This window comes from Pezoporus wallicus, unplaced genomic scaffold (assembly GCF_028554395.1).
Source record: "Pezoporus wallicus isolate ANWC-B61680 ecotype Strahan unplaced genomic scaffold, APGP_CSIRO_Pwel_v1 scaffold_3294, whole genome shotgun sequence".
Lineage (NCBI taxonomy): Eukaryota > Metazoa > Chordata > Aves > Psittaciformes > Psittacidae > Pezoporus > Pezoporus wallicus.
This window is the reverse complement of record NW_026635478.1, coordinates 7230312-7246239: the sequence shown is the minus strand read 5'-3', so window position 1 is coordinate 7246239 and position 15928 is coordinate 7230312. Positions and strand designations below refer to the sequence as shown.

Genomic DNA, 15928 nt, shown 5'->3' with positions numbered 1-15928 from the left:
ATAACATGAGACCACCAAGCTGGCTGAGTCTCTGGCACATGATGGATGAGGAGAGGCTGAGAGGGCCGGGTCTCTCCAGCTTGGAGAAGGCAAAGGGGAGACCTTATTGCTCTTTACAACTACATGATTGTGGGATGAAGAGAAGACAGAGCTAGACTTCCCTCTAAGGTGCACAGGGAAAGGATGAGCAGCAAAAAGCACAAGTTGCAATATGACAAATTCAATTTAGATATTAGGCTTCTTATTTTCATGTTTGGTGGTTGTTTGTTTGTTTTGGTTGGTTAGTTGGTTGTTTTTTTTTAAACTCGAGTGTCAGATTTGGCAAAGGTATGCAATAGGATGTATGTTGGATCTTTCTCCTGAGGAAAGGAGGGTCTCTCTTTAAGCATGTTTTACACATGTGCATTTGTAAACCAAATCCAGCAGCTAATTCCTTCACAGTACACTTGTAAATATTTTTTCTGTGGGAATGCAGTAACATAGGAGCATTGCACTTCAGTTATTATATCACTATGTCGTGGTTTAAACCCAGTCAGGTAATTCGTTCGCTCACTTCCCCCACTTTCTTTCCCTCCCCCTGCTCCCGGAGGGACAGAGAGGAGAATCAAAAAAGAATGCAACTCCCACGGGTTGAGATAAGAACAGTTTAGTAACTAAGGTATAACACAAATCACTACTGCTACCACCAGTAATAATAATGATAAAGGAAATAACAAGAGAAGAGAATACAACACCTCAGCACCAGCTGACCAATAACTCGCCCCCCAGGCCCGACCAAGCACCGACCGATACCTCCTCCAACCCTGCAGACTCCCAGCCCTTCTGGCTCACTCCCAGTTACCTCCTGGGCATGACGTGCTGTGGTATGGAATACCTCTTTGGTCAGTTTGGGTCAGGTGTCCTGTCTCTGCTTCCTCCCAGCTTCCCCTCCTCCCTGGCAGAGCATGAGGCTCACAAAGTCCTTGGCCAAACCAAAACATCTCTATCAGCTCTGTTCCCGAGCCGAAAGTCAAAACACTGCACTGCACCAGCTACCAAGGAGGAGAAACATGACTGCTACTGCTGAACCCAGGACACACTATAAGGCATGGTGCTGTCAAAGAGCAAACCTTTAGAGATCTTCGAAAACGCACCCCATTGTGCTACTGCCTTTGAAGAGCAACTGATGTTAAACATCTCCAGAAACTTGTACAAGCTCTACAAGGTTGACTGCGCTTGCAGCTTCATTTGCTCTCAGTTCAGCACCCAAATGTACAACTTTAACAAGATAACTTGTCAGCTGTTGACCTCTGCAGATCCTTCAGCTCAACGTTTCTCAAACAAAACTGGTTTCTGTCTGTCTAGCCATCAGTAAGTGATATAAGCAAGAGTATCTTAACTCATTCCTTTGACTAGGTGATCTATCCATTCCCTCTGTTATGCAGTACTCTTCCTGCAGCTGTGACTGCACGGTTAAATGTGCCAGTCAGGGCGCTGGCAGCATTCACTCGCCCCCCTGGGAAGCCGGGATGCCTGCACTCTTGGCCTACACTTAATAAGCAGCTGTGTGGCCTTGAGCGGAGTTCTGTGAGACAAAGCTGGCAGGCGTTTCTGTGGGAGCTGCCCCTGCTTCTCATGGGAACTATGCTTAAGCTGAGAGTCCTGTCCCTCATCCCACCTGCTCTGGGCTGCAGCTGCCTCGCAGCCGTGCATGTGCCTGGCCGCTGGCAAGTGGTGGGAATGGTTGGTGGCTGCTCACAGGGCTACTGCTTCCCTTGCTCTCCTGCTGCTGCACTGCACTGCACTGCAGGCATCAGGGAGCAGCAGGAATGGATGGGGCTGATGGCATGGCACAGTAGTGAGGTGAGCCAGTCATGAGTGACGCTACCAACAGGGACCCAGAATAGCAAGCCCAGGTTGGGATCAGGGCTGGAGACATCAGTCAAGATCAAACAAAGCTCAGGGCAGGTGACGGGGCACGTTCAAGTTCACGCTGGGAAGCAGTCACTCAGTGCGGGTCAGGGCTAGACTGGCAAAAGTCTAAGGCTGAGCGTGGGTGTGTCTGTTGCCCAGCTGCAGCCCAGCACTGGCAGGGACCGGCAGTAAAGCTTCAGCTTCAGAGCAGCTCCCAAGGGAAAGGAGGGGCAGGCCCTCATGTCTTGCTTTCTTCACAACAGCTCTGATCGACAAAGGAGCTGGCTTTGGACTCCGCCAGGTAAACTTTCCTGTGACCAACCAAATGCCTGCAATACCAGGATGCTGTGGCTAGTAACTTTGTGCATAGCGGTTCTGTGCCAGAAATCTGTGCCATTGTCATGGCCTCACACTATAACATAACGTGAGAATCTCTGTTGCTGCCACTCGTTGCTTACTCCAAAGCTACTTTTGCTCCTTTGGCATTGCTCAAGGCTTATGTTTGCCTTGAGGTCTTGATTAACATTGCTTGTATTTTCTTGAATAGCTTTCCAGAAAGCCCAGATCCACCTTCCTTCGGCAGCCAGCGACATGACCAAGCTTTGAGCCTGAAGCAACCCAGCCGTCCCCCTTCTTGCATGTATTGGAGGAGCAAGAACATGACCCATCTGGCTACTGCTGATGCCTCAGAACAACACAGGAGGGTGGTGGTCTTAGTAACTGCAGCTTTTATGGGTTTGGACCAACAGTCAGCATTGAAAATAAACCAGATTTAGGACAGTGGATCACCACTAAGCTATTCAGGGACATTCTTCCATTGTGAAGACTGAACCTGTTCTGCTGAGGGCTCCCAGGCTGGATTTGGTCCATGGGTGCTTCCATCAAATCCACTACTTTTTGTTCTTGAAAGGCTTCCTACTCCCTCTCTCCCATGCTTTGGAACATCTCCTGTGCCTGACAGAGCCTTGTCACTGTGCCTGTGCTAGGCTTTGATAACTAAGAGCCATAATGTCCACCATGGCTATTCAGTGCATCTGCCGCAAGGAAAAAAGGAAGGTGTACCCCATACAAAATAAAGTCCTGATGAAAAACCAAGCAAAAGAGGAAAATTTAACCGTCTGGCCCCAACGCACGAGGCTCATCAGGTGCTGTGGCAGTCACACTTGTTCTTTACTTTTCAGTTTTGTTTTGTTTTTTTAATAGAAGAGGGTCTTCTTTTCAGTAATCTCAACTTTCCACAAAAGTCAGCCTGCTGTCAAGCAAAACTTACACTTTCTGAGATGGTTAGTAGGGTCAGCAACCACCAAACCCAGTTCTGACGTAGTTTTCAGCCACCCCCCTGGTTGTACTAGCAGGAAGTCCCAGATTGAAAGCTTCTTTTGCAGACCAGCCAAGTCTGGCACTAAATCACTCCAGCCTTACCTAGTGGGTGGGAGATTACGGCTACCCAGAGTTAGTAACAAAGTCCTATCCCTTTGCTAGGGTGACCATTCCTACAAGCACTGCAGAATTTGGAGTCACTGTAGCTAAAACTCTGCTTTGTCAGCAAAGTCTGTGCAAATTTAAGCCCATGATTCACAGGGAAATCTGTTCAGAAATCTCTGGCTTGCTTTTGAACTACTTTGAGTCTCTGTTCTTGTTGGGTTCATGGTGGAAGAGAATTTTAATAGCTGTCTTTAGAGACCTTGATTTCTTCACTGCATACCAACCAGTCTTTACATTCACCTGTTCATTTCTCTCTGGAGAGCTTCTTTCTTGTCAGCTGTGTGTTAGTCCAGTCTTTGCTATAGGCGAGCCAGTTAAGGCCAGGGCCATCGAACATCAATTAGTCAAACAAACATGTGAGGATGGAGGCATGGACCCAGAGGTAGAGTGCAAGCTGGATCGTTTATTGCAAAGATTACCTGATATTTATATGCTTCAAAGCAATTAGCCAAGCACATCTGTGTTTGCCTTGCAGTTACATCAGGTGAAAGGTCTATCTGATTTTCCTATCGACATCCTCTTTCCAGTTCCGACGTCCTTGTTCCTTGCCAGTTCCAACATCTTCCAAGTACCAATCAGGGACAGGTCACTCTTAATTGCCTGCTGTAGTTCCTCCTTCCCATGGTTACTCTTAATTGCCAGCTGTAGTTTCTCCTCCCCATGGTCTCTGACAGCTTTGATACATTCCAACCCCCACAGTTCCCCCTTCTTGTTTTTGCAATGCAGTATACACATGTCTTTCAAAAGCTTGGGATAACATTCTCTGCATACATTGTAATAAGCAAAGTACAACGTATATGATGCCAAAGAGAGCAAGCAAAAAGATCATTCCTCCCTTAACCAAAGTCAATAGCCACCCAGTTATACCCCAATCAGAGAAAAGTGATGATAACCAATCTTTATCATCCTCCCTTAACTTCATTACACTGTCTTGTAATTTACGGATACTTTCATGTATGGATTCTGAATGGTCTGACAAATTCATACAACACATTCCTTCCAAAATTTCACACCCATGTCCATGTGCTAAGAGGAGAAAATCGATTGCTGCTCTATTTTGCAAAGTCGTGTGTCTTATAGAGTCAACGTCAGTGAGCAACGCAGAGAGAGCAGATGCTGTAACATTAGTTTGTTTAGCAAGCCAACATCCTAACTTGCCAAAGCTTGAGCGCTAGCTACTCTGGGACCTAAAAATGAGGCAGCTATTATTTCACCTGGGTTCCAAAAATTTACTTTGTCATTGCAGCTCGGTTGAAAAGTGTGCTTTGACCTTCGAGAACGCAATCTTCGTTTATTTATTATCATAGTGTTATTAGAGATAAACATGCCTAAGGTCCCTACTGCACATGAGCCATCCTTTATATGGGATAGCACCCTTTGCCAGGCCTGATCTTGTGGCAGCTGAGGCATGGACTCTGTTTCTGGATACAGACGAAATCTGTTATTGAGTGAGCTTACAGGTTTTTATAGTATTCTGCTTAGAGGTTAGTAGCGGTTAGTTCTTTTGGTACTTTTCCATCACAAAACAATCTTATTGATCACGCACTCTTTCAGCCAACCACATTACTGTCCACTCGCCTTTGCTTGAGTAATTATTTCTAAACATAGTTCTCTGCTATCACTACTCATTACAATCTCACTTCCACTTCCCCTTGACTACACATTCTTTATCTTGTCTTAAGCATCCTCCTGTTTCCAAATTTACAGTCCTCAGAAATCATCTTTATGCTTTCTTTGGTTCCACCCCATGTTCTTTCTCCAGCTCTTCCTAACTTGTCCCGTTCAGTTCTTCCAAGGTTTGTGGCTGATAGGAGTCCAGATGTCCGGGCTCCCGTCCAGGTCTACTGGTGCAGCTTCTTGTGCAGCATTCCCCTCATCTCTCCCTTCTTTATAAACTAACAAAACATTGTTAATAAACTTAGCAAACAAACGAATTATACAAGCAATTAAACAAGGAACTGTGATTAAAATATATAAAAAGATTTTTACACAGGCTACTGCGATTTTAATATCTTTCAACCATGCACTGCTGCCCTATTCTGACAGCAAACTTTCTAGCCAATTCCAGCTACTCTCCACTTGCAACATCTGAAGTCTGTCCTTTAGTTTTTGAATTACATCATGGACAGACCCAGAATGATTGGACAGGTTCATGTAACACATTCTATCGAAGTCTTTACAACCATGTCCTTGAGCTAATAGCAAAAAATCTGTGGCAGCTCTATTTTGAAGGGTAGCGTGTTTGACTGAATCGTGCTCTGTTAAGAGAGCGTTGCTGTGGGTGAAAGACCTCCGGGGCAGAGGCTGGGTTTCTTCCCGCCTCTCACTGGGAGGAGTGGACCCCGCGCTGCCCCGCAGCGCGCATCTTGGCGGGCGCAGCGCGTACTCGCGTCTGTCGGAGCACAGAAAGGCGAGGGGCGGGCGAGTATCACAGCCCTCTGCCCGCGGGCAGGCAGTGGGGGGGCCCGCCGGAGCCTGCTGATGCCGCCGCCGGGCGAGTGAGTGAGGTCGCGGCATCAGGGAGGTGGAGGCGGCGCGCCCGTGCTCCGCAGCTCCTTGTCCCGCCGCTGCCACCAGGCGCAGCCCCTCGGCCGGAGGGGAGCTCCCGCCGCAGCCTCCGCTCGGCTCCCTCAGGAGCGCCGTTTTCCTCCCCGCCGTCCAGCCCGCGGTTCGCCTCGTGACGGACGGGATGTGGAGCATTCAGGCTGTGGGGCAGGTTCACAGCACCTTGATTTTCCGCTTCTTTTTTAATGTTTTTCCACATATCATGCGGGTCGGGGGGTAGAGGTGGGGTTCTCTGTCAGGGTCTATTACTCTGGGATCAAAAGGGTCATCTTTGCCTGGCTCATTTGCTGTTGCAGCCCGCCGGCAGATATCTTCCCGCAGATCGATAAGGGCGGGAGGGTGTGTGAGCACCGGCAAGGCTTGTGTCTCATGGCAGCCAATGCCAGGATCAGGCGGGAATAGATCTGGCTCAGTTTCTGGGTCTACTGGCCCCGAGTCGAGAGGATCTGGAGTGTTTTCATAGATTAAGTGCCATATGGCCAGCAATTTGGGGACCGCCACGTCATCCCTTGTAGCTGCGTCCCAAAGGTAGACCCCAGTCTTGTCCCATACTCCCTTCTGATAAATAGTAGTTGATGTCGCCTCTGGGGCATGGGCCGAGGCCCATATTAATAAGTCTTTATCTTCATTTACAGTAACCCCCTTCTTCGCTAGGAATTTTACTAGTACTCTGTACATCGATTTGTGCTCGGGGGATACTGAGTTTCCCATGTTCCCGTTCCCAGCCGCTTACCTCAGTCAGAGGTATCGGTTAATTGCTGCAGCCTTTCGGAGTTCGGCTGGGCGTCCTCACCGGTCGCCGAGTCACGGCTCTCTGTCTTGTCCCTGTTCGGGCACCATTTGTGAGGACGGAGGCACAGACCCAGAGGTAGAGTGCAAGCTGGATTGTTTATTGCAAAGATTACCTGATATTTATATGCTTCAAAGCAATTAGCCAAGCACATCTGTGTTTGCCTTGCAGTTACATCAGGTGAAAGGTCTATCTGATTTTCCTATCGACATCCTCTTTCCAGTTCCGACGTCCTTGTTCCTTGCCAGTTCCAACATCTTCCAAGTACCAATCAGGGACAGGTCACTCTTAATTGCCTGCTGTAGTTCCTCCTTCCCATGGTTACTCTTAATTGCCAGCTGTAGTTTCTCCTCCCCACGGTCTCTGACAGCTTTGATACATTCCAACCCCCACACAAGCAGACATTTAAGGAGATGTTCACACCACCTAAGGTAAAGCACCTTTCTTGGACAGTGTTTCAGCTGGACACTCTGGGGACTACACAGGGAGCCTGGGAGAGGTGACTGAAGCACCCTGTTCTGTGTAGTTATGCAGATAAAACAGTTTGGTTAATATTCCCCTGAAATGAGTTGTTTGGTGAAATTCCTTCCTCATCTGTGCAGCCTCTGCCATCACTGTTTCACTAAATTTGGATTCTAGTGTTACTGTTTTGGGGATTTCAATTCTCTCTTTCAGGCAAAAATAAAGCCTCAGAGGCACACAAGCAGCCTGCATCACCACATTAACTAACTGCATACTGACATCCATGGCCTGAATGCTGCTCAGGACACCTTTTATTACAGAAGGTGGAGGTTATTGTTAGAAGGTCAATGCAACTGGGGTAATCCTTGCTGTGAGGATTGCTCATGGAAGAAATGGTCAGTTCAAATAATTTAAATAAAAAAGGGGATCAAAGGAGTTTATAAATTAATTAAGGGCACATATTTAACTGGCAATCACTGATCTATACAGTAAAGATCAATACTGGTGAATCAACAGATACATTGATAGGTGCTTATGAAATCTCAGTAATTATCTACACGTTTCTAAAGATCCTCCTGTTACTCATTTCAAGAAATTATAATTGCACCCATGCACACACAGAGTTACAGGGGTATATGCACAAACCTCTCATGTCATAGGACAAGCAACCCCCTACCCCACCCTTCTGGAAGTAAGGGTTTGTTGTGGAACAGTTAGGCACTTCACTCAGAAGAGAGAAGCAACAATATACTTTATTCAGTGAAAAATGTGACAGTAATTTAATATAATTGAGTGGGAAAATTCACTTGATTATAGAGGACAGGGTTAGATAGAACTGTCCTCCTGTTGGGCCATGAGGGAGACCCTCCCATTGAGTCATGAGGTTCAGAGATAACCCCCTTGCTTTCTAAACTAAAAGAGGTGTTTAGGTACAGCTGGATCCATTCCTAGTCCCAGACTTGGTCTAAGGTTTATGTCTAAAGATATATATATATTTATATGCACTATCAATCCTTTAATCCCTTGGTCAAGATTTCAAAGTTTAGCATGCTGTCACTGTTGCAGAGGCCCACAGAATTGACTTAGGTAGTTTACAAGCCCCAAAGGAAATTTATTCCAATAAAAACCAATTTAATACTCCAGCATCATTAGTAAATTACAGGTTCTGGATGCCAAGTGAAACCAAATACTACACAACTGACTTAAGTTTTAAAGGGAATTAACCCAAAATGTGTTTCAGTTACCAGTCAAGATGAGGGCTCTCAACCTCAAGGAGCTACCTCAGGCAGTGTCCCAGCTAAGGAGAGAGTCCTCAGCTGCAGACCCACTGCTCTGAGGAGTAGCAACTCAATCCCTGTCTGCCGGCAGGATCTCATTCATACCGTAGTAGAATCTGATCTGGGCTCAAAAATATGGTTTGAGGGTTCTTGGCTTTCGACCAAAGTGTGGGTCTAGCAGTAGCCAGCTGTGCAATCCTGCTGTGATCAAAATCAGCAGACTTCGTGGCTACATGAGCCAGACTAAAGCTGGCAGATACTTGTTAGAACTAGCAGATACAGTTTTATATTTCAGCAGAGACCAGAGCCAGTAGATATATTTATAAGCAAGTATTCAGGCTCAGTGGTTCTTCCACCAGGGTGGGTGGAGATGCCATTGAGTTTCCCTACTTGCATTTATGTTTGTCCAGCCTTATAGGTGCCCATGCCACCCCATACCACCCTATATCCTCACATGTGCAGTCCCAAGTGTGGGTTCCAACTGGCTGCACTGTGCTGTGACTTTGCTGGCTGGGTGCAGGGTCTTCACAGCATCCAACAGGGAGACTGCTCTGTCTGGCCTAAGCAGGAGTCAGGATGCCAGCAGCGTGACTTTGGGCAGTGCCAGACCAGATTTTGGCTCCTGCTGTTTCCAGTCTAAGGTCTCTCTCCTCTTACGACAATTCTTTATGCTTCTCTCCAACTTCTTTTCATGCTGCTGCTTTGTTTCAAAAAAGTCCTTGAAATTCCCTGTTTGATCTGGGTGATGACCATATTCCCCTATAACATAATAAATTTTTGGGCACCTGCCTTCCAGATAATTTAGATATTTGATCCATCGGCTCCCTGTGTTCACTCAGATTTTTGTACTAATAGGCGAGCTTTTTCAGGTCATTTGCCAAGTCTTGGACATGAGCACCCAAAAAGGCTCTTGCTGTTGTAATTACAACTGCAAATCCTCTAGGTATGCTTATGTCAGCCAAAGGAGACTTTGTACCCATAGAGTTAAACCAAAAAGTAATTTTTCCAATACAAGTGGCATTCTCATGGTTTGTGGCAGTAAGAAAAGAAGGAGAAATTTTCCGCTAGGGATCAAATTTTTCTTGACCCTTCTGAGCAAAGAGGTACTAAGAAAACTCAGTAATGCAAACCTTTAAATGAAGCAATGTTGAAAGACCCTGCATGTGGGAATAACCTCAGTTCTAGTCTCTTAGAAGATTATGGAACAAACCCTCCTGGATATTCATATGACATCATGTTTAACATCTTGTTATCAACACACTTTATCAAGCTCACAGATCATGTGAAACTGGGAGAAGCAGTTGCTACACTGAGAAGCAGGGCTGCCACTCAGAGGGATCTTGACATGCTGGAGAAATGGGCTGACAGGAAACTTGCGAAGTCTGAAAAGAGCAAATGCAAAGTGCTGCACCTGGAGGGAGTAACCCCATGGAACCATACAACAGAGGCTGTTGGATCTCCACTCTTGGAGTTATTCAAAGCTTGACTAAGCAAGATCCTGACAAAAATACATCGATGGGTCCAGATGGAATACATCCGTGGGTGTTGAAGGAGCTGGCGGAGGTCATTGCTGGGCCACTCTCCATCATCTTTGGTAAGTCGTGAGAAACAGGTGAGGTGCCTGAGGACTGGAGGATGGCAAATGTCACACCAGTCTATAAGAAGAACAAGGAGGACCCAGGTAATTATAGCCTGGTCAGCCTTACCTCCATCCCTGGAAAGGTGATGGAACAACTTATTCTTGACACCATCCCTAGACATATCAAGGATGAGGGGGTCATTAACAGCAGCCAACATGGCTTTACCAAGGGGAAGTCATGTTTGACCAACCTTATAGCCTTCTATGAGCAAGTAAGTAGGTGGCTGGATGATGGTAGAGCGGTAGATGTGTTTTTTCTTGATTTCAGTAAGGCATTTGATACTGTCTCCCACAGCATCCTCATAGATAAGATAAGGAAGTGTGGGCTTGATGATCAGGTAGTGAGGTGGATCAAGAACTGTTTGAAAGGAAGAAGGCAGAGAGTTGCAGTTAATGGGGCAGAATCTAGCTGGAGGTCTGTGACTAGTGGAGTCCCTCAGGGGTCAGTGCTGGGACCAGTGCTGTTTAATATTTTCATCAACGACCTGGATGAGGGAACTGAGTGTACCCTCAGCAAGTTTGCTGATGATACTGAACTGGGAGGAGTGGCTGACACACCAGAGGGCTGTGTTGCCATTCAGCGAGACCTGGACAGGCTGGAGAGTTGGGCGGGGAGAAACCTGATGAAATTCAACAAGGGCAAGTGTAGAGTCCTGCATCTGGGGAAGAACAACCCCATGTACCAGTACAGGTTGGGGGCTGACCTGCTGGACAGTAGTGAAGGGGAAAGGGACCTGGGGGTCCTGGTGGACAGGAGGATGACCATGAGCCAGCAATGTGCCCTCGTGGCCAAGAAGACTGACGGCATCCTAGGGTGCATTAGAAAGAGTGTGGTTAGTAGGTCAACAGAGGTTCTCCTCCCCCTCTACTCTGCCCTGGTGAGATCCCATCTGGAATATTGTGTCCAGTTCTGGGCCCCTCAGTTCAAGAAGGACAGGGACCTGCTGGAGAGAGTCCAGCGCAGGGCAACTAAGATGATTAAGAGAATGGAACATCTCTCCTATGAGGAGAGGCTGAGGGAGCTGGGACTCTTTAGCTTGGAGAAGAGGAGACTGAGGGGTGACCTCATCAATGTTTACAAGTATGTAAAGGGTGAGTGTCAGGATGATGGAGCTAGGTTTTTTTCAGTGATGTCCAGTGGTAGGACAAGGGGCAATGGGTGTAAACTGGAGCATAGGAGGTTCCATGTGAACATCAGGAAAAATTTCTTTACTGTGAGAGTGACAGAGCACTGGAACAGGTTGCCCAGGGGGGTTGTGGAGTCTCCTACGTTGGAGATATTCAAGGCCCGCAGGGACAAGTTCCTGTGTGATGTACTCTAGGTTACCCTGCTCTTGCAGGAGGGTTGGACTAGATGATCTTTTGAGGTCCCTTCCAACCCTTGGGATTCTGTGATTCTGTGACCTTGGAGATGGCTCTGTTGTGAACAGGAGGCTGGATGAGCAGACCTCTGGAGGACCCCTCCAACCCAAATTATTCTGTGATTCTATAAAGGAAGGGATGAAGAGTGATATTAACTTCCACCCTCCATTAAAGATTTCAGCTTGAAACCTCAGTCTGCAATGCTGCTGTCATATGAACACAGGCACATAGAGAACAGGACAGTGCACAAAGGACATGTTCTTATCAGCCCCATCTGATCTAGCATGTTCTGTGTTTTGTTACAGGGACTAATCCTTCTAGCACTGCCTATTGCCTCCTCCAGCACCCCATCCACGACTGGGCTCTGCTGTGCTGTGTTGCCTCAGGCCTCCTTACAGCTTTTTATACCTGCTAGTTGTAGATACCCATTTTTGAGCTTTTGGGCTCTTTTGCTTGCTTGAAAAAGGCCCTTTTTCAGGGCCAGCTCACCTTGTCTCCTGCTCTATTTATCATTGAACTTCTGAAGGACATACAGACTGTCTTTTATATTCCAGTATTCTCATTGTCTTGATCCTTTTTGCCTTCAATGTCCAAGATTACAATTTCCTACAAGCACCCTTAGTTCTGTGCTGGCCAAAACCTTCCAGACATCAGCTAAAAGTGCTTATTAAAGTGCCCAGCGTGCTCTGATACAGCCATTTCAACCAGTCATCCATTTGCTCTATTAGTAGTCTTTACAGGCATTACCTAATATTTGCCAGTTTTTAGCATAAGCCTGAAGTCACAAGAGTTAATACTACAGTGAAGACTGCACAGCAAGTCTCTCAAGCACCTCAATCTCTCTTCAGTAATCTCCCCTGCTGTGAGATAGTGGGATGCTGAAAATCTTCAGGAGCTGCTTGCAGCTCTTTGGGCTAGATGAAAGATTAGTGTGATTTAGAACCTGTGGAGTAAGCTAATAGCAGAGGAAAATAAGAGTTTAAAGAGAAGGAAAAAGGAAGCTAATGAAAACGCAGCTAAGCTTCAATCCTAACCAAATATTTAGACTGCTAAAAAAGAAAATAATCCACAAAATTTCCAGCCCTAAAGGATAGAAACTGAATGAAGAAAAAAGCCGTCCCAAACAATAGGGCCATTTGCAGACCAGATTGTTCTCTGCTTAATGTCAGACCCACCAAATCTCATGCTGTCAGTGCAAAGCACAAGAATTTGTCACTTGGGTTTGCCTTATCTCCCTTCTCACCTGCAGGACCAGCATCTCACACAGCTGTGGAGCTTCCTCCTCCCACGATGCTTCCTGGCCCAGGAGCCCAGAGAATAAGAGCAAAACTAAAAGAGCAGGTGGTAGGCAGAAGAGCAGTGGGTATCAGTGACTCAGACAGATAAAAGACTAGTCGGAAATCAAGTAAAGGACCAACCTGTAGTGGTGACATGGTAAAAAATGTATTGCCATGGCTGCCCCCATGCTCCTAGGTCGTAGGAGAGAAGGTTGCCATAAAAGTAGCCCATGTGAGAGACGTGGCTGCTGGTGAGTCTGTAACCACTAGATGGAACCCAAACACTTTGCGTGAATTCGCTCAGTAGCTGTCGGGAGCTTACCCCGATTTTAGGTAAGGCTGTCGCTCTGGTAGCTGAGTGTCAGCACCTGTGCATAGTAGCATAAGGCTTGTATGGAACTACATCAAAAGCTCCCAAAATGCGGGTGAATAATTTATTCACTCTAGTGAGCAGGGGCACTGAATATTTTATGTCCAAACCATGGAAATGTTATTGGTTCCTACTACACAGCACAAAACCCCTCTGATGACTTGATGAAGAGCACTGGGATACATCCTCTATTAGACAGACCACCAACATGTGATTTTAGGTAAGTTGTTTAAATTGACTGCTGCTTGGTTCCCCCATCACTAAAGCGGGGTTTGAAGCTGGCAGCATTGAAGTGTGCTAAATGTCTAATACGTTCTTTTTGAAATGATTTAATACCCTTAGGTGGGATACGTTGTGCCAGTACACAGTGGCAGACAAAAACGTGGTCATCTAGACACTGCTGCTCTACTAAAAATCCTGCACTCTGCTGTCCCCTGGGTTTCTAAGCAGCAGGACTTGTGTTCTTACAGCCCACTAAGTAAAACAAGCTAAAGCAGAGCTACCTCTCTTTTCTGAAAAGCTTAGAATTGTAATTATTTTTAAAGAATAACCAGTATTACAAAGCTGAGGGGCATGTGCTGTACCGGGCATGTGTTGTACCATGGCTTGTAGAAACAGAATAAGAGGAATTCCTTCCCTTAAGCAGGTTACAGTCTTCACAGAAAAAAAAACAAACACCATACCTGGGGACAAAGCAAGCAAGCAATGCCCTAGTAAATGCAAACAAGACATCACTTTATGTGACGGAATCCAGAGGGAAAAGAGTAGCTCAGTAGCTGGTGTAAAGCTGACATAGCACCAGTGATGCTGTGAGCTTACATCAATTTATACTAGCTGAGGATTTGCCTAAGGTAGGTGAAGTGTCTTTCTTAATGTCATATTCAAAGCCTAGCCTGGAGTTGCATCAGATCTTCAGAATCACAGCTCCTGGAAGAGCTGCTTGCATGTCAGACTGAGCTCCTCCAGGACTCAGCTGAAACATCACACCACATAACTTACAGGATCGTAGCTGGGATTTTAGATGGGCACACAGAAACACAGAGGAAGACTCCTTCAGATCTGAAAAAGAAAAGAGTGAAAAATTGTAATTTATGGTTTTAAAGGAGTGTTCAGTGGAAGAAAAGTAGAGTTCTCACTATTAGCAAGCAAATTTTAAAAGTAATTCATATACTAAATGATGCTTGATGATTGAATGATGTATTTTCTCACTGAATGCAGTGCGATATATTGCTGTCTAACCTTTTATCAGGTAATTGAGTTGCATATGAATTGAATATATTGCTCCAGATGCATTAGCAGCCTGCAAAAGTCATTAAAGATTATTTTTCCTTACCTACATTGGGATGATATCGTGACTATATTAATAGCAGCCATACAGTACAGAGCGATATGGAGACAGTTGATTTATCAAGACATATGGGAAGCAGATGGCTCCAAAATATTGCTCAACCTTCACCTTTTAAATAAAAAAATCAACCCCCTCCCCAGGATAACTGGTAACTATTCTGGGAAATGCTTAGAAGGTATCCAGCTGAAGATAAAAAAATAAGCCATTTTAATCAATTTGTATATATAAATGAAAGGCACACTGAGAAACCAGTAGAAGTCACCAGAATATTGAAAATGGAGTGGGAAGATCTGCTCTCTTAGTACGAGTCTAGTGGTCCCTCTGGTACTTCAGGGAAAGAAAAGGCAGACCTCTTACAAGGACATTTTGCCAACTGCCAAAAGCATGCAGGGAAGTTAGTTCCTACTCTGATTTGTCAATTAATTGATAGCTTATGTGAAATAAATGAATTGATAGAGGAATAGTCCAAAACTGTAACTTAAAAGTTTGTAGAGTATTTAAACTTTTAGACTTCTAAATTCAGCTTGTGGGTTTACAGAACCTAATTCAAAGCCAGGGAAGTTCCCTTTGGAGGAGTCCAACTGGGAGAGTAAAACTCCAGAGGTAACATTACCAAGCAGAGTTAGTACCAGTCACAAGAAAGGTATGGGAAAAGAAAGAGGAAGAGTGTTCTGCATGTGGAAAGCCGGTCTTCTGATACGCAGACTGAGCTAAGAACACTGCATTTCCCACTTTTGGCATTTCTTCCTGTATGTGCAGTAGTATTAAAGCAAGACACAAAACTCATGCTTTGGAATGCTAGTGCCTAAAGGAACATCAGTCAAATGAGGTAGTGGTATTGAAAATTGGTTGAATAAGGTTGGGGGTTTTTATCGAAAGCTTGCTGTGCACATGGATTCTGAATTTCCTGGCTTTGATCAGTGCTCTTCTCCTCCTGTTTCACAAACACTAACAACTGACCAAGTCTATCCTCCAGCTCTTGGAAAAAAGCAGTTTGCCTCAGAAACTTTCTGCAGTAGTCTTGGAAATAAGGACATAAATTAAATGAAGAAAGCAAATGACTTGTGAAAAGAAGGGTTGTTGTATCAGTTTCTGTGTATAAGAGACTGTTCTTATAATGATAAATATTATTCATCTGATATAAAGTGGCAAAACTTTAAGAGAGTAACTAACATTTTAATGAGTCATTGCTGATCCTCCTAAGAGAGTAAATAATAAATGCCCGTTCAGCTGTTTCTTCACTTTCATAAAACTGTTTTACACTGACCACACAGAAATATCATCTTCCAAACTGAGTCTACTGACATGTATTCACAACTTGTGCTTAATTATAAAATCCCTGTGGTCTTGGCTGGAGACAGTTTTCCTAGACTTTGGGCTTGATTATCTTCTGTGATATGCAGGCATCTGTTTATTGGAGGGCACAACTCCGTATTAAGAAAGCCTGTTATTGATGTGCA

General features: G+C 45.4%; 1 long non-coding RNA gene across 1 annotated transcript; it reads left to right on the top strand.

The window, feature by feature from the left end:
• The first annotated feature begins 2547 nt into the window (after positions 1 to 2547).
• Positions 2548 to 7643, top strand: LOC130608629 (uncharacterized). Its single transcript, XR_008974588.1, has 2 exons — positions 2548 to 3734; positions 7135 to 7643. It is a non-coding gene; the product is annotated as an uncharacterized LOC130608629 (long non-coding RNA).
• Positions 7644 to 15928: the final 8285 nt, after the last annotated feature.